Source organism: Squalius cephalus (genome assembly GCF_949319135.1).
Source record: "Squalius cephalus genome assembly, chromosome: 18".
In the NCBI taxonomy this organism is placed as follows: Eukaryota; Metazoa; Chordata; class Actinopteri; order Cypriniformes; family Leuciscidae; genus Squalius; species Squalius cephalus.
The window spans coordinates 3,269,840-3,295,434 of NC_137139.1; the positions used below are offsets into that span (position 1 = coordinate 3,269,840).

The 25,595-nt window shown below is 46.2% G+C and overlaps 1 protein-coding gene across 1 annotated transcript in view; it reads right to left on the reverse strand.

Annotated features, from left to right (window-relative positions):
- Positions 1-421, reverse strand: part of kcnk15 (potassium channel, subfamily K, member 15) — a 6,045-nt gene extending 5,624 nt beyond the window's left edge. The window contains exon 1 of the mRNA XM_079850098.1: positions 1-421. This exon is cut by the window's left edge and continues 376 nt beyond it. The gene's annotated coding sequence lies outside the window, so the exon portion shown is untranslated.
- Between the last annotated feature and the right edge of the window lie 25,174 nt (positions 422-25,595).

Genomic DNA, 25,595 nt, shown 5'->3' on the forward strand with positions numbered 1-25,595 from the left:
GTAATATCCAGGTATTCTGTCAGACGCGTTTCTGCTGAAGAACATAGTGTACCGTTTTCATTTGATGCAGGTAAATTCGTTGAGATGTGGTAGAGATCAAACTAGAGTCTTCCTGTTATGCGCAAATCGTGCGAGGGAGGTTTCGAAGCTGAATCTGTCATGTCTGGCGACCAATAAAATCTCCTGAAGTCCAGCTGCACGCACACAGTCAGTCTCAACAGGACATGCTCATACCCTGGTGAGCGTGTGAAGATGTTTAGCTTATACGCATACTGATGTCTGAGGAAACAACAGAACCATCACTAGGCTTTGAGTGCTTGCGCGAGGATGCGAGCAGACTGTCGCTGTTCACGGTCCTGAACTTCAGCTTCATACAACGAAATTCAAGCTAAGAACATTGTAAAAAAAAAAAAAAAGAAATCGTTCTAAAGAGTAATTTACTGTGATAGAAATTTACTGTGACATCAACGCTGGTTCATTTTCTTACAAATGACTGCAACAACAGCAGAATGATGCTGACATCACAGTAATTTACTGCTCTTGTTTTGCTGTGAATTTACATTATATAGTTGTCTTTAACCATGCCACTGCAATAAAAGTATTCTTACCACTGTAATTGTTTTGAAGTCACCATAATGTTGATTAGAGTTCCATTTGCTTGAGATCTTGAACCCTCTGTATTCATATTCAAATTTCTGATCTAGGCAAGGCAAGGCAAGACAAGGCAAGTTTATTTATATAGCACATTTCATACACAATGACAATTCAAAGTGCTTTACATAGAAGAAATTAAAATAATAAAAAGAGATAAGAATAAATAAAAACAGTTTAGAAAAATAAAAAATAAAATACAGTACAGTACAGTACAGTCGGACGAACATTGGCACAGTGCTCATTCAGTAAATGCACAGCTAAACAGATGTGTTTTGAGTCTGGATGTGAATGTGACTGTAGGAGCACGTCTGATCTCCTCTGGAAGCTGGTTCCAGCATAATAGCTAAAAGCGGACTCGCCATGCTTAGAGTGAACCCTTGGTATTTCTAGCTGATATGATCCTAATGATCTGAGTGATCTGTTGGGTTTATATTCAGTGAGCAATCTGAGCATATCTGCAATGTATTGAGGTCCTAGGCCATTTAACGATTTATATACCAGTAATAATACTTTAAAATCAATCCTAAATCTAACTGGGAGCCAGTGTAAAGACCTGAGGACTGGTGTGATATGTTCATATTTTCTGGTTCTGCTCAGAATCCTGGCGGCAGCGTTCTGTATGAGCTGCAACTGTCTTACGGTCTTTTTGGGAAGGCCAGTGAGGAGTCCATTACAATAATCCACCCTGCTGGTGATGAAAGCATGCACAAGTTTCTCTAAGTCTTGTCTGGAAACAAAGCATCTAATTCTTGCAATATTTTTCAGATGATAGTATGCTGATTTAGTTATTGCTTTGACATGACTACTGAAACTAAGGTCTGACTCTAGTGTCACACCAAGGTTCCTGACTTGATTTTTAGTTGTTTGACCCCTAGAGTGAAGGTATGCGTTCACCTTGAGAACTTCATCTTTGTTTCCAAACGCAATGACTTCAGTTTTGTCTTTGTTTAACTGAAGAAAGTTTTGACACATCCAACTGTTGACTTCATCAATGCATTGGCACAGGGAGTCAATGGGGCTGTAATCGTTAGGCGATAGGGCTAAGTAGAGCTGTGTGTCGTCTGCATAGCTGTGGTAAGCAATTTGGTGCTTTCTCATTATTTGGCTCATTGGGAGCATATACAGGTTGAACAGGAGTGGCGCAAGAATTGAGCCTTGAGGGACTCCGCATGTCATGGATGTCCACTCAGACTTATGGTCTCCATCTAAGTATGACCTGAACCATTTTAGGACTATCCCAGAAAGCCCCACCCAGTTTCCCAGCCTGTCAAGAAGTATGTTATGATCAACAGTGTCAAATGCAGCACTGAGGTCGAGTAGTACCAGCACTGATAATTTGCCTGAATCACTATTTAAGCGAATATCGTTTATTATCTTTATGAGCGCTGTCTCTGTGCTGTGATGCGGGCAGAAACCAGATTGAAAATTGTCAAAGTATCCATTCGAGCATAAAAATTTGTTCAACTGATTGAAAACAACTTTGTTTTAGTCCTGTATAAGAGCCCAACTAAAGCAAACACCCATCACCATAACGGTGGCTTACAATTTGTGATTTTCTCCTTCAGTGATTCTGCTTGTTATCATCAGGTGTCTTCAATAATGCTCAATCATCACTCAATTAATCACTTAATTATCTCATTAACTTCAACAATCTTGAGTGTAGTTCTACTGTTTCTCTTTCCTTCAGTGATTCTGCTTGTTAACAACAACAGGTGTTCATCACTAATGCTCAATCATCACTCAATTGATCACTTAATTGTCTCATTAACTTTAACACTGCTTCAGTGTTACTTTAACACCATGTAGAGTGGGACCATATGTGCTCTGAGCAGTGTTAATTTAACACTAGGGAATTTACTGTGTACATGCTGAGTCAGATCAAAAGTTTTTAAAACAGTTTTGATTTCTTTTGCCATATTGTTTTCTGCAATATCTATGTGAATGTTAAAATCTCCAGCAATGGCAAAACAGTCAAACTCTGAGGTAATTGTTGATAACAGTTCTGTAAAGTCCTCAGCAAAGGCTGGAGAGTATTTTGGAGGCCTGTAAATAATAAGTAAAATGCGTGGAGCACCTTTTAACACAATACACAGATATTCGAAAGACAGGTAATTCCCAAATGATATTTGCTTACATTGATAGATATCTTTAAAAAGCGCAGCTAGACCCCCACCTCTCTTAACAGCTCTGCAGACACTCATAAAAGTAAAGTTCGGAGGGGCTGCTTCATTGAGGACTGTTGCACTGCAGCTGTCTTCTAGCCAGGTTTCATTTAGAAGCATAAAATCCAGGTTGTTTGTGGTTATTAAGTCGTTGACTAGAAGTGATTTATTTTTAAGTGACCGAATGTTTAAAAGTGCTAACTTAACAGTCTTACTTTTCCCCACAGCAATATTAGTTTGACGTGTAATAGGCACCAGATTAGTTGGGTTTGCTGTACGGCTATTGAAGGCCTTAGACTTTCTATCTTGTAATAGAACAGCAATACAGAAAGATACAGGCACACTGGGTTCCCGCTTGTTTTGTAAACATTTGAGAAAGTTACTGTTATCATAGCGGGGACCCGACACATATCACTGAGAGCTGGTATCAGTTGTTTTTGGTTCACCTCGAGCAGATGGAGGAGGGTGTGGGCCCTGGCGTTGTGGCAGAGGCCGAAGAGCTCTCACAGGAGGGGGAGGGCGAGCTGGGCCCGCAGGCTTTGGTGGTTGAGGTGCCTGTCGTTTTTTGGTTGGTATCTGGGGGCTTACGGAAAAAGAGTGGGATAGTTTGATTCCAGCATACACCAGTTCTTCCATTTTCTGTGAGAAGCACAGTAGTGGCGATGCTGGAGAGAGGGAAAAAGTGTCTGGTGAAAGGGGCTGTTGCTCTGGTGTTATCAGAGGCTGTAATATGCTGTCCTGGCTTCCCTGGCTGTTTTCCAGGAAGTCTAATATGTCTGTCTGTGGTGAGCTCATATGAGATTGTGTCCGTGAGCAGAGGTTGTTATGGCGGAGTGGTGTTATCATTGTCCTTGTGTGATATGTCAACTGCATGTCCATTTTGCTGCTGAAGTGAAGTCCCGTGGTCATTCATACTGTGTCCAGGTGTGTGTGTGCCGTTCAGATTGAGTGGATTGGCAGTTACAGTTTATTACTGTTAAAATACATTCAGTGGGAGTCTTTTTATCTTAAACTGTTAACCCTTTCAACCCCACAGGAAAATCCACACTACAAAGAGTAAAAAGTAACATTGAGACAGCTGCTGTTAACAAGCAGAATCACTGAAGGAAAGAGGAACACAAGAACATGAAATAGAGAAACACGAGAACTACAACTGACTTCCAGCCATTACACATTATTACACTTATTATTAACAGTATGACTTTATTTCTGTCATACATCTACAGAAGTTGTTATTGAGATGTTTAATTGAAAAGCCTGTTGAATCACTAACCTCATTCACAGTTTAATCCTGTATCAAAATTGTTACATTACCACCACTGTGAAACTACAGCAATGAGTTACAAAGATGATTTTTTTAACACATCATGCACAACCAAAGAAACAGAGCTATGCTGTCTTGTAGAAAAACAGAAATATCAAAAAATAGCACATGAATCTCAACAATGGTGGCAATATATATATATTATTATTATTATTATTATTATTATTATTATTATTATTCATGCAGCAGTGCATGCTGGGAGTTTTATACTATCCTGGAACCCAGCATGCATTGTGACATTAAACTTTTGATTGTCACCATTGTTGAGATTCATGTGCTGATTGTTGATGTCTGTGTGTGTCTGAGTTAAGCAGGAGTTCAAAATGTTTTAATGCACTATATGATTTCAATATCATTCAGAATAACTGGTTACAGAAATATTGCTGTATTTCATGTTGTAGATTAAAATATATACGATAAATATACACAGGATGAGATCAGAGAATCAGAGATGTCCAGGATGATCCAAAATGATGTTTGTAGATGGGTCTTTCGCAATAGTGAAGCAACTGCTGAGATTCATCTTTGAAAGATGTGATTTTTATATGTACTAAATAAAAATGAGGTAATTGCACTCAAATATTACAGAAAGTTATGTGGACACAATGATTGAAACAGAACTCAAACAGAATGAGTTATAGAACATTTTTAGTTCCCAGCATGATAATTGGATAATAATTGTATAATTAAGTGATTAATTAAGTGCTGATTTAGTGACGCTCACCTGGGGCATGTTCAAGTTCAAAACGGTGCGCAACGTTTTGCTACGGTTTCCGGGTTGAACGTCATGTTTCCTGGAAACGGCGTGCACCGGTGTGCAACAGGGTTTGAGATCAGGGGGGCAGGGATTTGTATTATTTTGAAGGTACCCCCGGGCGCCGCCATTGGCTAGCGGAACCCCACCTGCAGTTAGCATCCCATTGACTCCCATTCATTTTGGCGTCACTTTGACAGCGAATAACTTCACATCTGAGGCGTTTAAAGACTCCATTTGTCCATTATTTATTTCTAAAGAAATATGAAAATGTATAAAAGGCTCCATTACCTTGTAGCTTACGTTATGGCCCTGTAGAAGCAGTTTTTGTAAAAGTAGGCTAACGATTGCGTCACAGCCACGCGACTCTCTGTCGCACAGTAGGAAATTACCGTATGGACAGGAGGAGAAGCTTGCGGGCAATCGGGAGGACGTCGAGGCAAAATGACAAAGTAATTAATCAGAACACCTACAAAAAGTTTCTCCTGCTCCAAGATCATGGACAGCTCCTACTCACACTCTCCGTCTCTGTGAGATTCGGAAGGGAATGATTCAGATTGATCTTGGCACAGCCACTAGAAGACAGACGGTTTGCTCACGTCACATCTACGTCGTCGAGCTCAGTTTGAGTCTGCGCAGTACGCTCAGCCATCAGGAAGTAAGAGTTTCTAATTGGCTTCACTTTGTCTCCGTTGAATCCAATGGGGTCGCTGTGTCCATTTCTTTTACTGTCTATGTTTGAGATGCGTTTTCTCTTGTTTGGTGGGTGTGTCAGAACTGCAGTCCAATCAGCAGCAACATGTATATAAAGCAAGCGGTATTAAAGTGAACTCGCACAATGGGTTCAAGGAAAGTAATTTACAAATGTGTTCGATGCAGCTCGGTATACGCAACAACTGAGGATATTAGAAGACATGTTTGTTTTATTGTAAAAATATAGGTTATCAACATAATGATGTAGTTGCTTATATTTTTAGCTTCATTGCAAGTGTATGACATTTATAGAAATAAACAATGGTAATTAAGTGCTTTTCCTAAAAATGAGAAAGAAAATACAGGGTATTAAAACAGTATGAACTACAAATAAAGTCAGTATGTGAGGCTAAATAGATGTGTTTTAGTCTGAATTAGGTAAGATGTGCATGTGCTTCCATTTCAGTTTCAGCAATCCCTTCACTCGATTGGGATGTTCTCTTTTGTTCTGGGCGGCAAGTGCAGTAACTGTAACATCGGGCATATTTTGTAGTATTAAACACATATTTATACCGACTTCATCAGGCTCCGAAAATTCTTCACAAAGAACACAAAGAATGGCCTTCTCAGCTGCCATAGTTGCAACTCTTGCGTCATCAGAACAGTGTGTTCAACGCATCACCGTTTCTGTTTAAAAAACGTTGTGCAACGTTTTGTCGGGGCTGAACGCAGCCCTGCTGTTACCAAGCAGAATCACTGAAGGAAAGAGAAACACAAGAACTACAACTGACTTCAGTCACAGCCTAAGATGAAATCAACCGAAGAGAAAAGAAGACATTAAATCTGTGAAGATCTCAGCAGAGGAGGATTAAACAACTCCACAAACAGCATTACCAGCTTCACTTATTACTAACCAGACTGACTTTATTTCTGTTAGACGTCTACAGAAGTTCTGATTGAGAATTAACCGAGGTTTAGAAGTTGATGTTTTATTGAGTTTCATTTGAAGACACCATGATGGTGATCAGTGTTGCTCTTGACTCTTGACTTTTGCATATAAGTTTTCCCGGCTGCTGTAACTGAGTGATAATAAAACACATTTATTATGACATAAAAACCAAGAAAATAGTGATGGGCAAATGAAGCTTTGGTGAAGCACTGAACCACTAGAACCACAGAAGAATAGTTTTGAAAATGTGTTCATTACTCGAAGCGTCAGTAACAGCGACCTCACCTGGTGAAGAGCCAAGGTTGCATCTAAATTATCCTGGCTATAGATAGTGGACACAGCAGCTCTATGCTTTGCGGTGAAGTGCCTATTCATGGATGAAATATTTCCACGGTACTTCAGTTCAGCAGAACACACCAAGCACCTATCCTTCAGAGATATTTTTATTGTTATTTGTAAATAAAAAAGCATTTAGAGTCTTCAGAGAGTCTAATGGCTACACTAATCATATAGGCCTATAATTATAAAGTAGGCTAATGTTTTTATACAGACTTGAGACAGCTATCACTATAGGCTACTGATAGTTACAGTTCTATAACTCTACTTTTAGCCTAATATTTAATAATAACATTTAACAGCCAGCGCACATACCTTATCAGGAGCAATCAGAATAAAGTTTTCCCACATGTCAGAACGACCTCTCTTCCTAATACTTCCATTGTAATGAAAATAAATCTATATGAACAAACTAATGCTTGTCACTGAGCAGCGATGGGCAAACTCGGTCCTGGAGGGCCACAGCTCTGCAGAGTTTAGCTCCAACCCTGATAAACTCTCCTGCCTGTAGCTTTCTCTGAAGACACTGATTAGCTGGTTTCAGGTGTGTTTGATTAGGGATCCAGATAGATAGCAACCATCGAAATGATGATAATTCAATGTTAATATGTACATTTTTTACTCAAAATCACTTTTTCTCCCACAATTAATGTAGAATTTTTTTAAGATTTCATCCAATAATCAATGGTAATGGCATTGAATCAATGTTACAATGTGATGTTGGCTCAAAATCATGTTTGCACTCTCAGAAAATGTAACACAACAACTATAACTGACTTAAAGCCACACAGCCTGAAATCAACTAGAAATAAAAGACGACAATAAATCTCTCAAGATCTCAGCAGAAGGTCTTTTTGACAATTAACTGAGGTTTAGATATTGATGTTTTATTGAAAACATTTGGTCACCATTATGTTGATCAGTGTTTCCTTTAGTTGGGTAGTTTGACTCTTGACTTTTACGTGAGTTTGTGATGTTTGCAACAATGTGTCCTGAAACACATAATTTATTGCAAAGAAAGAAAGAAACAGAGATTATCAGGTGCAATAGTTTTCAGCATCATAATTCACTAATCTTAACACTGACCAAAAGAGGTAATTTGTTATTAATAAGTTCTATTCACAAACAATAGTTTTCTTGCCACAGATCAGACATTCTGACATTTTAAAATACATTAAAGGAATAATGTTTGTTGGATACACATGCAGACATCAAGATTCAGCATATGAAACTCAACAATGGTGACATGCTTCATGCTGCAGTGCATGCTGGGAGCCACCATAGTATAAAACCACCATGCTGCATGTCACCATTTTTGAGATTCGTATGCTGATTCTTGATGTCTGTGTCATATTTTCTATGTATTTAAGAATCAAAATTCTGAACATGTGATTTGTTGCAAGAAAGCAATAACTACTTTAGTTGAGGTGGAAAATTAATAATCTATTCTATTTCTAATTACCGTAAAACTTCAAATAATAGCCGAGTCCCAAATAGACGCCTGTCTCTTTTACACGCCTGGTGTGGCTACAGGTTTGGATAAATAAAGGCCAGTCTCAAATAGAGGCCTGGTCTGTTTTTTAGTTCCGGGTTGTATTTAATCTTCTAAAACCCGTCAGATCGTCTGTTTAAGCCGGTTCTATGGAGCAGATTGCGCACGCAAGAGAGCCCTGCGCATCTGGGCGGAGCTGTTAGCGCAAGCAAGGCAGGCAGAGTTAGCGGAGGCAGAGTTAGCGGAGGCAGAGTTAGCGGAGGCAGAGTTAGCGGAGGCAGAGTTAGCGGAGGCCGGAGAGGGAGAAGTGGAGGAGAGCGACGAGGAGGAGGAATTCGCCAACTTGTAGTTGAGGATTGCGGTGATGATGATAACTGAATGTATTTTGCAGCACAGGGTGGAGTCAGTATGTACATTGACGACGATTTGAGACAATGTACACTCATAGAGAATAATGTGTTCGGATTTTAAAGACGTGGCGCTGCGCTTCTCGTCTGGTGTGCGACCCCCTTTAGACATACGGAAATATAGTAGGCTAATGCTGACATTAAATGATTTGTTAAACACAAACACAGATTTGGTAACCTCCTACTGTCATGCTTTCCGTCTATCAGCCTATGCTATTTGGATCGTTATCTCTAGGCCTACACTCAATGAACAACATCTCAACACTAAATTAAAGGCCTGTCTCATATAAAGGCCTGTCTCAAATACAAGCCGGTGCAATTCGGCAATTTGGGAAAATAAAAGCCCGGCTTTTATTTTAAACACGACTGCAAAGACCTGAAACACACATAAAAGCCAAGAGAAGTCAAACTATCCAACTAAAGCAAACACTGATCACAACAATAGTGATCAAACATTTTAAAATATCAACTACTAAACCTCTGTTAATTCTCCAAAAAAAGAGATTTATTGTCTTCTTTTATTTGCAGTTGATTTCAGGCTGTGCGGCTTTAAGTCAGTTGTAATTGTTGTGTTTCATTTTCTGAGAGTGCAGGCATTAGGATTGTAACATTGATTCAATGTTTCTCCATTGATCCTCCATTGTACTCTAATCAAACACACCTGAACCAGCTAATCATTGTCTTCAGGGTTGGAGCTAAACTCTGCAGAGCTGTGGCCCTCCAGGACCGAGTTTGCCCATCCCTGCTGTAGAGGCTACTACGAACCAAACGCAATGTTGTGCATTAAAGTTTTCATGCTTTGAGCGCTACAATTCAGACTGGAAACGAGGCGGTGTCAGTTGCAGTGGCAGCACTGATCGCGTGTGCGGACCACTCAGATGATTCATTCAGAGAATTGTTGCTGCTTTGGATGTCATATGTCACAGGATTTTTCCATACCAAAGCAACCTTCAGAGCAATGGTTCAAATGGAATTGTAATTAATGGCATGACGAACGCTTCAAAACTTCAGTGTCAGACTGCCATCACTACAAGAAAATATACGACCTGGGGAAAATGGTTAAAGATTGGTGATGACAATCATCATTTAGTGACCTGATTCATTTATGACATTACTAAGACTCACACAGACATCAAGAATCAGCATATGAATCACAACAAAAAAAAATATTCATGCTGCAATGCATGCTGGGTACCAGCATAGTACAAAATGTATCCATGGCTCCCAGCATGCATTGCGGCATGAATAAATAATTGTATATTTTATTTTATTCTTCCTATTTGCTTTTGTTTGCTGTTTTTGTTATGACTTTAGTTGCTTGTTTTGTGATGTTCAGAGGTTTATCTGAATATTTTGTTAACTGTCACCATTGTTGAGGTTCATATGCTGATTCTTGATGTCTGTGTGTGTCAGCATGTTACAATACAGTTTTTTAAAATCTGATGGTTTTAACAATTGATCTTACACTAAAGAATCAGAGATCTATTATGATCTTCATCATCAAATCACAACCATCTGCAACTGCTCATATTTTCTTATGTACCACAACAAAAGCATTTTATAAACACACAGTTATAGCAGCCAGAGAAAAACTGGTGTTATAAAGTCAAGGTCAAGAGGCCATCTAAAGCAAACACTGGTCACCATCATGGTGTCTTAAAATGAAACTCAATAAGTCATCAATATCTAAACCTCTGTTATTTCTCAATAAGAACTTCTATAGACGTATGACAGAAATAAAATAAATCTGGTTAGTAATAAGTGAAGCTGGTAATGCTGACTCAACTTATATCATTTCAGAGTTCTCATAACTATTGGTTTCTAAAATTAAACAAATTAAGGTAATCTGTGTAAGATAAAAAGAGTTATCTTAACTTATTGGATTTGACTTTGAGTGTGATATTGTGAGCTAACAAGCACTCTGAGTTCATTTAAAATTAAGAAATATCCTTGTTTTAGTGGACTCGATTAAAATAAGTTCAGAGTACTCATAACTATTGTTTTTTATCAAATCAATTAAATTGAGGTAATCAGTGTCCTCAAAATAAATGAGCGAGTTGAACTTGTTGGGTTTTACAGTGTGTTAAACACACAAAAATTATTCACAATTTATTTGGTCATCTTTATTTCCTATACAAATTCAAAAGCATTTATCCTTTTTGCTGTTGGATTTTGATATTCTTCCAACACTTGGTATTGTGTGAATCTCCTCTTCATCTATCAGTGGGGGTGCAGGTCCTTCTTGCTGTTGGCTGAGTAGAAGTCAAATGTTAATTTCATCAGCCTAATTAGGAAATGTTACAGGTTGGATTAGAGAACATTTAATTATGTGAAAAGAGCATTCGACTATGTGGATACAGAAATAGACACTCAATGATATTTAATGTCAAATGCTTGTAAAGTCATGTAGCCTACACCCATTAACCTTTTATGCTTAAAGATTTAACTGATTGAATTATGTTTTTATACCTCATTTTTATTTGCTGCCACATTCTTTTATTTTTTTTTCTTATTTTTTTTTTTTTTTTTTTGCTCGTGGGATACCATGAAAATGAGTATTAGTTCAATAACTTACCATTCTGTCAGTTTTCACCTGATAATATAACAGTGATTAAGAATTATACTTATGTATAGACTCAGAAGTATGCAGAAGTCTTTTTATCGGGTGCTGTTGCCATGGTGAATCATGATTTCAGAGCTCCATTGATCATGGCTTTTCATAGTCAGGGGACAGGCAGCTAGCGGAGAGTGAGGAGATGTTTGCTGGATGTGACAAAAAAAAAATTGGCCTAAAAAATGCGTGACATCGCTTAGAGCACCTTTAACTCAGAGTCAATTTACTCAAAGTTGATTGAACTAAATTCTGCCATTCTGAAACCAAAAATTTCAGAGTTTCCCCACTCAGGGTAAGTTAAATTAAGTAATTAAACAATAAATCAACATCTAAACCTCTGTTAATTCTCAATAAAAACTTCTGTAGACGTCTGACAGAAATAAAGTCAGTCTGGTTAGTGATAAGTGAAGCTTGTAATGCTGTTTGTGGAGTTGTGTAATCCTCCTCTGCTGAGATCTTCAGAGATTTAATGTCTTCTCTTATCTTTAGTTGATTTCATCTAAAGCTGTGGTTGAAGTCACTTGTAGTTCTTGTTTCTGCTCGTCTCTCCTCTTTTTTTCAGTCTAAACATGTTATTTCAGTTGATGGTCTCTGACAGTTTTTTCCATTAATGGTAAACGTTTCACACCCTGTGCTGCCATGCAGCTCACGTTTGTTTTTTTTAATGTTTTTTTTTTTTTTTTTTTTTGAGAGTGTGATTTTGGTTGTGAACAGCAGGTGTCATCACAAATGCTCAATCATCACTTGATTAATCATTTAATTATCTCATTAACTGCTGCACTGCTTCACTCTGTAGAAGGGTTGTAATGATACCCTTATGTCAAGATTCTGAACTCACAAAACTATATTATTGCGATACTCCAAGACATATGGTAAAAGGTTAACAAAAAATGTACTGTTGATTAAAATGCTAAATTAAATATTACATTGGGGTTATAAATTAATAGGCTTGGACTTGGTGCTGGAAACCCAACGCACAGGACAATAGTGACACGACATATTTGAACGAACAGAAGGTTGCATCTTCATCACAAGCTGCAATTCTTGCTGATGAATTTGTGTTGACGCACAAGAATGTGTTTAGTTCGGTCCGTTCAGAGAAAACGGCAGGCTCTTTTTCTGGTCCGAGTTCAAATTTCCGAGTTAAACAGAGTTCACCTCCAATGCAAGAAATAAGAGAATGTTTCTATTGCCATAAGCGAGGGCACGTTATTTCTGACTGCATGACATTAAAAAGAAAGCAAACGCCAGGTCAACCGAAGTCGGTTGGGTTGGTGAATAATATGAACGCGCGTTTGAGTAATGACACTAATGGTGAAGAGATAGATATGAAATTCATGCCGTTCTTAATGAAAGGGTTTATCTCTTTAAATGGCGATCGTGATAGTCAGCAAGAAGTAAACATTCTGCGTGACACTGGAGCTGCTCTATCCTTTGTCGTCTCTGATGTTTTACCACTGAACAGACATCTTGTGGATCTCATGTATTGATTCAGAGAATTGAAATGGGTACTGTGAAAGTCTCATTGCATCGTATACAGTTACAGTGTGAGTTAATCACTGGTTTTGTGAATGTCGTTCTGCATTGCAGGTGTTACTTTTATCCTGGGAAATGATTTGGCTGGAGGCAAGGTATTTCCGTTACTAGAAATCCCTGATCAGCCAGACTGTTTTATCCCTGTGGATGATGTAGCACACAAATATCCTGACAGGTTTCCTGCAAGCGTGGTTACCCGAGCGCAAAAAACGCAGAATAGGAACAGATATTGGGTTGTCTGATTCATTCATGTCGTCTGTCTTTGAGGAAGGTAAATTTCAATCTGAAAATATCACAAAGGTTATTTATGATGACCAGTTGAAAGATAAATTGTTTGATGCTGAAGTGCTGAATTTGCCCATGTCACGTGATGAGGTCAGTGCAGCGCAGAGTGCTGATCCGTCGTTGCGAAAGTGTTTTCTGGCTGTGGAAAGTTCAGACACTGCGAAAAACGAGAAAGTGAGGTATGTGTAAGATCAGGGTCTGCTTATACGAGAGTGGCAAGGACATTTCAGTGAAGAGACTGATTGGAATATTCTCAGGCAGGTGGTTGTACCGTCAGCTTACAGACGGCACGTCCTGATATTAGCACATGATCAAATGCCTTGTAGACAAACAAGAGAACTTTAAAATCAATCCTGAAATTAACAGGAAGCCAATGTAAGGATTGCAGTACAGGGGTAATATGGTCTCTCTTTCTCACCCACGTTAAAAGCCTTGCTGCTGCATTTTGCACTAACTGTAGGCAGACTAGCAAAGTCTGGGGGAGACCAATATATAGAGAATTACAATAATCAATTTTTGATGAGATAAAAGAGTGAACCACGATTTCCAAATCCTTTTGGAAAGAAAATGCTTTACTTCAGCAATTGATCTCAGGTTAAAAAAGCTACCTTTAACAACGGCACCAATCTGTTTCTTAAAATTTAGTGATGAGTCCATAATTACCCCTAAACTCTTTACATAATCTTCAATCTTTATGGACAAGGAACCTAAATGATCAGGAAAGGTAGGTGAGATGGGAGAACCTACAATCAAAACCTCAGTTTTACTCTCATTTAATTGGAGAAAGTTTAATGTCGCTGTAACATTCCTGTACTCTGTCCAGCGAGCAGGTTTTATCTAAGCTCACAGGAAGATAAAACTGGAGATTGTCGGCAAAACAGTGGTATGCAATACCATACTTCCGAAAAATAGAGCTTAGAGGAAGCATATACAGAGAGAACAGCAACGGTCCCAAAATGGACCCCTGAGGAACACCACAAACTAAAGGGGCCAATGTGGAAGAGAAGTCTCCCAGATTCACAGCAACTGTCCTGTCTTTTAAATATGAGGCAAACCACTGAAGGGCTGTACCCTGGACACCAATCCAACACTCCAGATGGTTGAGAAGAATCTCATGGTCAATCGTATCGAAGGCAGCGATTAGATCTAATAAAACTAGAACAACATGTGATCCTAAGTCCAACGATAATAATATATCATTAATGACCTTGAGCAATGCAGATTCTGTGCTATGACAGGGCCTAAAGCCCGACTGGAATGTGTCTAAAATATTAAAAGTAATCAAATGAGAATATAGCTGTGAATAGACCACTTTCTCTAGAATCTTGGAGATGAAAGGCAGTTTAGAAATTGGTCTATAGTTGTTAAATACTGCATTAGGTTTTTTTCCAAATTAGGTTTTTTTAACAAGGGATGAAGAATTGCATGTTTGAAACTATTTGGTACTACTCCACTCATCAAGGAGCTGTTAATTATAGCTGTTAGGCTAGAACTCACAGTAAGAAAAACATCTTTAAAAAGATGAGTAGGGAGAATATCCAGTCTGCAGCTACCTCCTTTCATTTTCAAGACAATATCTGCCAGCTGTGCTGATGAAACTGGTTCAGAGTCAGTGAAAAAGTTACACAGCGCAGGATTAATTGATGAACGAGAATGTAAAGGTACAATTGCACTTCTGATCTTCTCAATTTTTTGAGTAAAAAATACATTTACATTTACATTTAGCTGACGCTTTTATCCAAAGCGACTTACAATTGCTATACATGTCAGAGGTCGCACGCCTCTGGAGCAACTAGGGGTTAAGTGTCTTGCTCAGGGACACATTGGTGTCTCACAGTGGATTCGAACCCGGGTCTCTCACACCAAAGGCGTGTGTCTTATCCACTGCGCCATCACCACCCCAATAATAAAAACTCATCTCTCATAACATTCCTTGAGGGGTTTAAAATAGAATCAATTGTGTCAAACATTACTTTTGGCCGATTTGCATTATCTGAAATTACCATAGAGAACAATTAATTTTTTTTCTCCTTTACTACCTTCTGATTAGCCAGGGACTTTTTATAAAACATTGTTAATTTTTTTTTTAAGATTTTAATTTTTATATACAGTATAATTGTGCTTCAAATAAAATAAAATAAATTATTTACCTACAACTTATTCTTGTTTAAAATCATTTACATAATATATATATGAATGTATATGGGGCGTGATAAAAAGGTGACCTTGAAATTGTGCCGTTGAAGGCGTCGCGAGCCGAGGAAAAATTTGGGTGCACCAAAATTTTTTGCTGGTGCACCTAAACTACCTCCTAGGCAAAAAGTTAGTCTGGAACCCTGCCGAGTCTGCGCAGTGGTGGACGCGGGACCCAAGTCTGCGCAGTGATGAACATGGGACCCGAGTCTGCGCAGCAGTGAACGTGGGACCCGAGTCTGCACAGTAGTGAACGCTGGACCCGAGTCTGCGCAGTGGTGAACGCGGGACCCAAGTCTGCGCAGTGGTGAACGCGGGACCCGAGTCTGTGCAGTGGTGAACGCGGACCCAAGTCTGCGCAGTGGTGAACATGGTACCCGAGTCTGCGCATAAGTGAACGCTGGACCCGAGTCTGCGCAGTGGTAAACATGGGACCCGAGTCTGCGCAGTAGTGAACGTGGGACCCGAGTCTGCGCAGTGGTGAACGCTGGACCCGAGTCTGTGCAGTGGTGTGCGCTGGACCTGCGCAGTGGTGAACGTGGGACCCGAGTCTGCGCAGTGGTGAACGTGGGACCCGAGTCTGTGCAGTGGTGAGCACTGGACCTGCGCAGTGGTGAGCGCTGGACCCGAGTCTGTGCAGTGGTGTGCGCTGGACCTGCGCAGTGGTGAACGTGGGACCTGAGTCTGCATAGTAGTGAACGCTGGACCCGAGTCTGCGCAGTGGTGAACGTGGGAACCGAGTCTGCGCAGTGGTGAATGCGGGACCCGAGTCTGCGCAGTGGTGAACGCGGGACCCGAGTCTGCGCAGTGGTGAACGCGGGACCCGAGTCTGCGCAGTGGTGAATGCGGGACCCGAGTCTGTGCAGTGGTGTGCGCTGGACCTGCGCAGTGGTGAACGTGGGACCTGAGTCTGCATAGTAGTGAACGCTGGACCCGAGTCTGCGCAGTGGTGAACGTGGGAACCGAGTCTGCGCAGTGGTGAATGCGGGACCCGAGTCTGCGCAGTGGTGAATGCGGGACCCGAGTCTGTGCAGTGGTGAGCGCTGGACCTGCGCAGTAGTGAACGTGGGACCTGAGTCTGCGCAGTGGTGAATGTGGGACCCGAGTCTGTGCAGTGGTGTGCGCTGGACCTGCGCAGTGGTGAACGTGGGACCTGAGTCTGCATAGTAGTGAACGCTGGACCCGAGTCTGCGCAGTGGTGAACGTGGGAACCGAGTCTGCGCAGTGGTGAATGCGGGACCCGAGTCTGCGCAGTGGTGAACGCGGGACCCGAGTCTGCGCAGTGGTGAACGCGGGACCCGAGTCTGCGCAGTGGTGAATGCGGGACCCGAGTCTGTGCAGTGGTGAAAGTGGGACCCGAGTCTGCGCAGTGGTGAATGTGGGAACCGAGTCTGCGCAGTGGTGAATGCGGGACCCGAGTCTGCGCAGTGGTGAACGTGGGAACCGAGTCTGCGCAGTGGTGAATGCGGGACCCGAGTCTGCGCAGTGGTGAACGTGGGAACCGAGTCTGCGCAGTGGTGAATGCGGGACCCGAGTCTGTGCAGTGGTGAACGTGGGAACCGAGTCTGCGCAGTGGTGAATGCGGGACCCGAGTCTGCGCAGTGGTGAACGCGGGACCCGAGTCTGCGCAGTGGTGAACGCGGGACCCGAGTCTGCGCAGTGGTGAATGCGGGACCCGAGTCTGTGCAGTGGTGAAAGTGGGACCCGAGTCTGCGCAGTGGTGAATGTGGGACCCGAGTCTGTGCAGTGGTGTGCGCTGGACCTGCGCAGTGGTGAACGTGGGACCTGAGTCTGCATAGTAGTGAACGCTGGACCCGAGTCTGCGCAGTGGTGAACGTGGGAACCGAGTCTGCGCAGTGGTGAACGTGGGACCCGAGTCTGCGCAGTGGTGAACGCGGGACCCGAGTCTGCGCAGTGGTGAACGCGGGACCCGAGTCTGCGCAGTGGTGAATGCGGGACCCGAGTCTGTGCAGTGGTGAAAGTGGGACCCGAGTCTGCGCAGTAGTGAACGCGGGACCCGAGTCTGTGCAGTGGTGAACGCGGGACCCGAGTCTGTGCAGTGGTGAACGCGGGACCCGAGTCTCCGCAATGGTGAATGTGGGACCCGAGTCTGCGCAGTGGTGAACGCTGGACCCGAGTCTGTGCAGTGGTGAGCGCTGGGACCTGGGCAGTGGTGAACGTGGGACCCGAGTCTGCGCAGTGGTGAACGCGGGACCCGAGTCTGCGCAGTGGTGAACGCGGGACCCGAGTCTGCGCAGTGGTGAACGCGGGACCCGAGTCTGTGCAGTGGTGTGCGCTGGACCTGCGCAGTGGTGAACGTGGGACCTGAGTCTGCATAGTAGTGAACGCTGGACCCGAGTCTGCGCAGTGGTGAACGTGGGAACCGAGTCTGCGCAGTGGTGAATGCGGGACCCGAGTCTGCGCAGTGGTGAATGCGGGACCCGAGTCTGTGCAGTGGTGAGCGCTGGACCTGCGCAGTAGTGAACGTGGGACCTGAGTCTGCGCAGTGGTGAATGTGGGACCCGAGTCTGTGCAGTGGTGTGCGCTGGACCTGCGCAGTGGTGAACGTGGGACCTGAGTCTGCATAGTAGTGAACGCTGGACCCGAGTCTGCGCAGTGGTGAACGTGGGAACCGAGTCTGCGCAGTGGTGAATGCGGGACCCGAGTCTGCGCAGTGGTGAACGCGGGACCCGAGTCTGCGCAGTGGTGAACGCGGGACCCGAGTCTGCGCAGTGGTGAATGCGGGACCCGAGTCTGTGCAGTGGTGAAAGTGGGACCCGAGTCTGCGCAGTGGTGAATGTGGGAACCGAGTCTGCGCAGTGGTGAATGCGGGACCCGAGTCTGCGCAGTGGTGAACATGGGAACCGAGTCTGCGCAGTGGTGAATGCGGGACCCGAGTCTGCGCAGTGGTGAACGTGGGAACCGAGTCTGCGCAGTGGTGAATGCGGGACCCGAGTCTGTGCAGTGGTGAACGTGGGAACCGAGTCTGCGCAGTGGTGAATGCGGGACCCGAGTCTGCGCAGTGGTGAACGCGGGACCCGAGTCTGCGCAGTGGTGAACGCGGGACCCGAGTCTGCGCAGTGGTGAATGCGGGACCCGAGTCTGTGCAGTGGTGAAAGTGGGACCCGAGTCTGCGCAGTGGTGAATGTGGGACCCGAGTCTGTGCAGTGGTGTGCGCTGGACCTGCGCAGTGGTGAACGTGGGACCTGAGTCTGCATAGTAGTGAACGCTGGACCCGAGTCTGCGCAGTGGTGAACGTGGGAACCGAGTCTGCGCAGTGGTGAACGTGGGACCCGAGTCTGCGCAGTGGTGAACGCGGGACCCGAGTCTGCGCAGTGGTGAACGCGGGACCCGAGTCTGCGCAGTGGTGAATGCGGGACCCGAGTCTGTGCAGTGGTGAAAGTGGGACCCGAGTCTGCGCAGTAGTGAACGCGGGACCCGAGTCTGTGCAGTGGTGAACGCGGGACCCGAGTCTGTGCAGTGGTGAACGCGGGACCCGAGTCTCCGCAATGGTGAATGTGGGACCCGAGTCTGCGCAGTGGTGAACGCTGGACCCGAGTCTGTGCAGTGGTGAGCGCTGGGACCTGGGCAGTGGTGAACGTGGGACCCGAGTCTGCGCAGTGGTGAACGCGGGACCCGAGTCTGCGCAGTGGTGAACGCGGGACCCGAGTCTGCGCAGGGGTGAATGTGGGATCCGAGTCTCCGCAATGGTGAATGTGGGACCCGAGTCTGCGCAGTGGTGAACGCGGGACCCGAGTCTGCGCAGTGGTGCACGGGGAACCCGAGTCTCCGCAATGGTGAATGTGGGACCCGAGTCTGCGCAGTGGTGAACGCTGGACCCGAGTCTGTGCAGTGGTGAGCGCTGGACCTGGGCAGTGGTGAACGTGGGACCCGAGTCTGCGCAGTGGTGAACGCGGGACCCGAGTCTGCGCAGTGGTGAACGAGGGACCCGAGTCTGCGCAGTGGTGAACGCGGGACCCGAGTCTGCGCAGTGGTGCACGGGGAACCCGAGTCTGTGCAATGGTGAACGCGGGACCCGAGTCTGCGCAGTGGTGAACGAGGGACCCGAGTCTGCGCAGTGGTGAACGCGGGACCCGAGTCTGCGCAGTGGTGCACGGGGAACCCGAGTCTGTGCAATGGTGAACGCGGGACCCGAGTCTGTGCAGTGGTGAATGTGGGACCCGAGTCTGCGCAGTGGTGCACGGGGAACCCGAGTCTCCGCAATGGTGAATGTGGGACCCGAGTCTGCGCAGTGGTGAACGCTGGACCCGAGTCTGTGCAGTGGTGAGCGCTGGACCTGGGCAGTGGTGAACGTGGGACCCGAGTCTGCGCAGTGGTGAACGCGGGACCCGAGTCTGCGCAGTGGTGAACGCGGGACCCGAGTCTGCACAGTGGTGAACGCGGGACCCGAGTCTGCACAGTGGTGAACGCGGGACCCGAGTCTGCGCAGTGGTGCACGGGGAACCCGAGTCTCCGCAATGGTGAATGTGGGACCCGAGTCTGCGCAGTGGTGAGCGCTGGACCTGCGCAGTAGTGAACGCAGGACCCGAGTCTGCGCAGTGGTGAACGCGGGACCCGAGTCTGCGCAGTGGTGAACGCGGGACCCGAGTCTGCGCAGTGGTGAACGCGGGACCCGAGTCTGCGCAGTGGTGAACGCGGGACCCGAGTCTGCGCAGTGGTGAATGTGGGACCCGAGTCTGTGCAGTGGTGAACGCTGGACCCGAGTCTGCGCAGTGGTGAATGTGGGACCCGAGTCTGTGCAGTGGTGAGTGCTGGACGTCTGCGCAGTGGTGCTGGACGTCTGCGCAGTGGTGAGTGCTGGACGTCTGCGCAGTGGTGAACGTGGGACCCGAGTCTGTGCAGTGGTGAGTGCTGGACGTCTGCGCAGTGGTGAGTGCTGGACGTCTGCGCAGTGGTGAGTGCTGGACGTCTGCGCAGTGGTGAACGTGGGACCCAAGTCTGTGCAGTGGTGAGTGCTGGACGTCTGCGCAGTGGTGAGTGTGGGACCCAAGTCTGTGCAGTGGTGAGCGCTGGACCCGAGTCTGCGCAGTGGTGAATGTGGGACCCAAGTCTGTGCAGTGGTGAACGTGGGACCCGAGTCTGCGCAGTGGTGAACGTGGGACCCGAGTCTGCGCAGTGGTGAACGCGGGACCCGAGTCTGCGCAGTGGTGAATGTGGGATCCGAGTCTCCGCAATGGTGAATGTGGGACCCGAGTCTGCGCAGTGGTGAACGCGGGACCCGAGTCTGCGCAGTGGTGAACGCGGGACCCGAGTCTGCGCAGTGGTGCACGGGGAACCCGAGTCTCCGCAATGGTGAATGTGGGACCCGAGTCTGCGCAGTGGTGAACGCTGGACCCGAGTCTGTGCAATGGTGAACGCGGGACCCGAGTCTGCGCAGTGGTGAATGTGGGACCCGAGTCTGCGCAGTGGTGCACGGGGAACCCGAGTCTGCGCAGTGGTGAACGCGGGACCCGAGTCTGCGCAGTGGTGCACGGGGAACCTGAGTCTCCGCAATGGTGAATGTGGGACCCGAGTCTGCGCAGTGGTGAACGCTGGACCCGAGTCTGTGCAATGGTGAACGCGGGACCCGAGTCTGCGCAGTGGTGAATGTGGGACCCGAGTCTGCGCAGTGGTGCACGGGGAACCCGAGTCTCCGCAGTGGTGAATGTGGGACCCGAGTCTGTGCAATGGTGAACGCGGGACCCGAGTCTGCGCAGTGGTGAACGCGGGACCCGAGTCTGCGCAGTGGTGCACGGGGAACCCGAGTCTCCGCAATGGTGAAGGTGGGACCCGAGTCTGCGCAGTGGTGAACGCGGGACCCGAGTCTGTGCAATGGTGAACGCGGGACCCGAGTCTGCGCAGTGGTGCACGGGGAACCCGAGTCTCCGCAATGGTGAATGTGGGACCCGAGTCTCCGCAGTGGTGAATGTGGGACCCGAGTCTGTGCAGTGGTGAGCGCTGGACCCGAGTCTCCGCAGTGGTGAATGTGGGACCCAAGTCTGTGCAGTGGTGAACGTGGGACCCGAGTCTGCGCAGTGGTGAACGTGGGACCCGAGTCTGCGCAGTGGTGAACGCGGGACCCGAGTCTGCGCAGTGGTGAATGTGGGATCCGAGTCTCCGCAATGGTGAATGTGGGACCCGAGTCTGCGCAGTGGTGAACGCGGGACCCGAGTCTGCGCAGTGGTGAACGCGGGACCCGAGTCTGCGCAGTGGTGAATGTGGGACCCGAGTCTGCGCAGTGGTGAACGCGGGACCCGAGTCTGCGCAGTGGTGAACGCGGGACCCGAGTCTGCGCAGTGGTGCACGGGGAACCCGAGTCTCCGCAATGGTGAATGTGGGACCCGAGTCTGCGCAGTGGTGAACGCTGGACCCGAGTCTGTGCAGTGGTGAGCGCTGGACCTGGGCAGTGGTGAGCGCTGGACCCGAGTCTGCGCAGTGGTGAACGCGGGACCCGAGTCTGCGCAGTGGTGAACGCGGGACCCGAGTCTGCGCAGTGGTGAACGCGGGACCCGAGTCTGCGCAGTGGTGCACGGGGAACCCGAGTCTGTGCAATGGTGAACGCGGGACCCGAGTCTGCGCAGTGGTGAATGTGGGACCCGAGTCTGCGCAGTGGTGAACGCGGGACCCGAGTCTGTGCAGTGGTGAGCGCTGGACCTGGGCAGTGGTGAGCGCTGGACCCGAGTCTGCGCAGTGGTGAACGCGGGACCCGAGTCTGCGCAGTGGTGAACGCGGGACCCGAGTCTGCGCAGTGGTGAACGCGGGACCCGAGTCTGCGCAGTGGTGAACGCGGGACCCGAGTCTGCGCAGTGGTGAACGCGGGACCCGAGTCTGCGCAGTGGTGAACGCTGGACCCGAGTCTGCGCAGTGGTGAATGTGGGACCCGAGTCTGTGCAGTGGTGAACGCTGGACCCGAGTCTGCGCAGTGGTGAATGTGGGACCCGAGTCTGTGCAGTGGTGAGTGCTGGACGTCTGCGCAGTGGTGCTGGACGTCTGCGCAGTGGTGAGTGCTGGACGTCTGCGCAGTGGTGAACGTGGGACCCGAGTCTGTGCAGTGGTGAGTGCTGGACGTCTGCGCAGTGGTGAGTGCTGGACGTCTGCGCAGTGGTGAGTGCTGGACGTCTGCGCAGTGGTGAACGTGGGACCCAAGTCTGTGCAGTGGTGAGTGCTGGACGTCTGCGCAGTGGTGAGTGTGGGACCCAAGTCTGTGCAGTGGTGAGCGCTGGACCCGAGTCTGCGCAGTGGTGAATGTGGGACCCAAGTCTGTGCAGTGGTGAACGTGGGACCCGAGTCTGTGCAGTGGTGAACGCGGGACCCGAGTCTGCGCAGTGGTGCACGGGGAACCCGAGTCTGTGCAATGGTGAACGCGGGACCCGAGTCTGCGCAGTGGTGAACGTGGGACCCGAGTCTGCGCAGTGGTGAACGCGGGACCCGAGTCTGCGCAGTGGTGAACGCGGGACCCGAGTCTGCGCAGTGGTGCACGGGGAACCCGAGTCTGTGCAATGGTGAACGCGGGACCCGAGTCTGCGCAGTGGTGAATGTGGGACCCGAGTCTGCGCAGTGGTGCACGGGGAACCCGAGTCTCCGCAATGGTGAATGTGGGACCCGAGTCTGCGCAGTGGTGAATGTGGGACCCGAGTCTGTGCAGTGGTGAGCGCTGGACCCGAGTCTCCGCAGTGGTGAATGTGGGACCCGAGTCTGTGCAGTGGTGAGTGCTGGACGTCTGCGCAGTGGTGAACGTGGGACCCGAGTCTGCACAGTAGTGAACAAAGTTTACTGTGTGAAATAAACAGAAATTAAAGTTGAAGCTCCAATCTCCTCCCGAAAATCCAAAAAAAGTCTGTTGGTGCCTCAGTGACTACTTCTTTAGAGAAGCTGTCAATCACAACTGTCAATCATAATGTCACATTCCCATTTTTATAGCATCAAATAACGAACTAAGATCAAACTTATTTAAAAAAAACAAACACTTAAACTTAAATCAGCATGATTAAACACTACCAAAAATGACAAAAAAAATATTTGAAAAAATTGTATGTGTAATTTGATTGTTTAGTTTCCATTGCGTCCATTAGACTTCATGGGGAAGCGGGCTTTATGAGCTATACTGGGACCAACCACCGGGGGCGATCGAGGGGGAATCCCTGCCGCCATTTTGAAGTGCGTTCCAATTCGTGAAGTGGACGAGGGAAGTTTATATGGACAAACCCTCGTTCCCTCGATTTTGACTGAGGGAGCGAGTCTGCTTCAAATGTACACTTCAGGCACCTATATGTCCCACAATGCAGTACGATTGTGACGTCACCATATATCTCGTCTAATCACCACCACACAGACAAATCTATGATATATTAATTATACCCAAACCCAAACACACCTATAAACATTTGGATGCTGCGTTAAACAAATTCTTAAAGGGAAAAAAAATGTAAATAATAAATCAACTCCACAGCTGATTCCAAGTGATCAAGGGCTTAGGACGTTCCAGTTCAGCCCATTGCAGTTTCCGCCAGTAGTGGGCACTCGCAATGACGTACATCCGAGTGAACGAGACGAAGGGAAGTTTAGCGAGTGAAGGGCATGACAATTTTGGACTGGAACGCAGCATTTGTATAGCTGTGTCCCAATGTGAAGGCTGGATCCTTCGAAGGACTGAAGACTTCAAGGATGCAGCCTATTCGTCCTCCGAAGGACGCACCATGTAGCCTCCGTAGGATTTCCTAATTGCGCAGCCAGGTGTTCCCGATTACCGCTCCAGGCGCCAAGCAACGGTGCGAGAGTATGCTGCCATCCTGACAATTCATTTGATATGCTATGGAGCCAGAACTGGCTATTGTCATTTTTATGTTTTATATTTTACTGGAGGAAATGGTATTAAGGATGTTTCAGGTCATACTTTCGGCTTAGCCGAAGATTCAGATGTTTATTTATATCTTACCTTGATGCGATTTTGTAGGCTAGTGTATTATTTTTATTATGCACATAAATGGACCATGGTAAATATATTTAAACATATTTTTAACCCCATTTGAATATAAAACCAATTTGAATATAAACAGTCGAGTGCGGCTGTTACTCCCGCTCTTCATCGGCAGCTGTCAGTCACTGTTGCTAGGCGACAAGAACAGTCCTCCGTAGGCTAGACCGGTGTAGCAGTCGATTCTGTTCCCTATCGGAATTCCTGTTCCCTTTATGTAATCATACTACAAATCATGCGTAGTTGCCGAGTTACCATGCGTACCATCAGAACTGAATACGAGCAAGAAGCACAACTGGATGTACGGGAAGCCAAAAGGTTAAAAAAGGATTGTATTTTTTCCCGAAATTTAAGCGTTTTTTTATTGTTTTTATTTTTTATTTTTTATTAGAAGCGAGTTTTCCACCATCTGTCAATTCAATCCAGATTATTTCTTTTCAAATTTAAAACGTTATACAGATTTCAATGTAATGTTTATTAAGGCTTTGATTTATTAAGTTTTATTAAGGCTTTGACGCATGCGCTGTCAGCAGACACGGCTCGTTCAGGGGGAACAGGAATTCCGTTAGGGAACAGAATCGACTGCTACACCGGCCCGAGCGCTTCAGGTGCGCCCTTTGAAATGGGACGGAGCTGTAGTTAGCAACAATTTGTTAATATTGTGACAATAGGCCTACATTTTGTTACTTTAATTTTCAAAATAACCAGTGGTGGTAAGGAACTACATACTTCGTTAATACTCGAAGTAATTTTCCCACACGGGACAGCAACACTATAAAACTGTTATTTTACAATATGATGCATTGTTTTACATTAAACTACACAAAAGTATATAGTTTAAATGTATCAACCTTGAAAATATTATTAAGTAAAATGCAACATGCAGTAATAGAAATGCAGAATTCCTTTACTTTTACTCTTGATGCCTTAAAGCTACACTGTGTGATTTTTACCCCCATCTAGCGGTGAAATTGTATATGACTACCCAGTGAAAATTAGTTTCTTTTCCTCTCAATTCCGAGGGCGTTTTAACTCCTACGGTGGCCGTATTATTCCAAGATTAACATGGCTTCCAGTTATCGACTTCTCCATGACAATAATAAACAATACGTCTAAAATGAATAAAACTACAGGACATAATATGTCAGGAGGTAAACGTCACCCTTGGAATCGGCTATCCCAGCATAATCAGATTAGGCTCGTTACAATGTGTACAAAGTAA